This window comes from Tupaia chinensis, unplaced genomic scaffold, assembly GCF_000334495.1.
Source record: "Tupaia chinensis unplaced genomic scaffold, TupChi_1.0 Scaffold000628_1, whole genome shotgun sequence".
Lineage (NCBI taxonomy): Eukaryota > Metazoa > Chordata > Mammalia > Scandentia > Tupaiidae > Tupaia > Tupaia belangeri.
Genome location: NW_006160148.1, coordinates 401621 through 403261, shown reverse-complemented (window position 1 = coordinate 403261; position 1641 = coordinate 401621). Strand labels below are relative to the sequence as shown.

The 1641-nt window shown below is 46.9% G+C and overlaps 1 protein-coding gene across 1 annotated transcript in view; it reads left to right on the top strand.

Moving 5' to 3' along the window:
* IL22RA1 (interleukin 22 receptor subunit alpha 1) overlaps positions 1–1641 on the top strand; it is a 27189-nt gene that overhangs the window by 9195 nt on the left and 16353 nt on the right. The window lies entirely within an intron of this gene.

Sequence of the window (1641 nt, the reverse complement as noted above, 5' to 3'; positions counted from 1 at the left end):
GTCGACTATGTGGGAGTCCAGCGACATAGCCATTACGCTAACTGCTGGTCCCCAATTATTCTAAATTTTGAAGTTCATTCATTTATCTTTTCCGTGAGGCACCCCAAGTAGGCTCCCAGCACCAGGATCAAGTCCAACATCAGCCGGCCTGGAATACAGACATGCATGACTCGGGCACAAACCCACGACACTTCCCAAGCGTGTCACCACTGTGCCACTACCTGGCCCCGCAGAGGATTTTTTTAGAAAACAAAATTAAGTCGGGACCAGCAGTTAGCGTAATGGCTGTCACTGGACACACCCACCACATGTGCGTGCGTGCCCAAGATCCTGAGAGGAGAATGGAGGAGAAGGGATTGCGGCGTGGCCATCCCCCCGGGGGGGTGATTTCTCACTTTCTGTCTCTCTGCCTCTCTCTGTCTGTCTGGTGAGCGCACGCGCCCTGTAGCAAAAACCTCTAAAAAAAAAATTAAGTAAGCTGAGTGTTTTTTGTCTTTTTTTTTTTTTTTTCATTTTTGGCTTGGTTCAATTAATTCATGTTCATTGTAGACAATTTGAAAAATAAACACGTATACAAAGAAAAGTAAAAGCCACCCAGAATAACTCGAACATTCAAGCGTTAACATAGGTACCAGCACCGTACCTACTGTTTTGTAATCTGTAGTTTTGCCATAGGGCACTCGTCAGAGAGAGAGAGACAGAGACAGTGAGAAAGTGAGAAATCACCTCCTGGGGTAGATGGCCACGCTGCAATCCCTTCTTCTCCGTTCTCTTCCTGGGATCTTGGCCACACACACGCACCACGTGTGATTTTCAAGCCACCAGGCATAGGACTCGAACTGCAGTTAACCATGTGGGAGTCCAGAGATGTAACTGCTATACCACTTACTGGCCCCTGATACTTTTTAAAGTTTATTATGTTTTTTCCTCCATAGAATGGAGCATTGAACATTTGCCTGTCGCATTACATATTTTTACACATATTTCACAGCTGTAAAATGACCCATTCTGGGGCCAGCAGACAGCGTAGTGGTTAAAGCTCTGGACTCCCATGTGGCCAGCCGTGGTTCAAGTCCCAGACCCAGTGACTTGAAATTCATGCCAGGCACATGTGTGTGTGCCCAAAATCCTAGGGGAGAATGGAGAAGAAGGGGTTGTGATGTGGCCATCTCCCCCGAGGGCAGGGTGATTTCTCTCTTTCTGTCTCTGTGTCTCCGGTGAGTGCGTGCGCCCTATTAGCAAAACTCTTTTCAAAAACCGACCCGCTCTCTGGAGGTACCCTAGTTTATCCTTTTTGGAGACATTGAGCTCTGTCGTTCGAGTTTATAAACAACACTGAAGTGCACATCCTTCTGGCTTAGATATTTTGACTCTTAGAGGTCAATAGACCCTTGAGGGATTTTTCGGAAATTAGATTCAGAATAAGCGAGGCCCATGAATCCCCGAAGCTGGATGTAAGCCTTTGTACGTCGGCACATTTAGGGGAGAGAGGACCCACAGCACTCCTCGCCCTCTAAGGATCAGAGCCGGTTGTTTGGAAATCCCTTCCTGAGAGAGGCCGAAGTCTCAGGCCTGGCCTTCTAGGCTGAATCAGTAATAAATGTTGTTACCATCATCATCATTATTATTATTTTAGTTTGC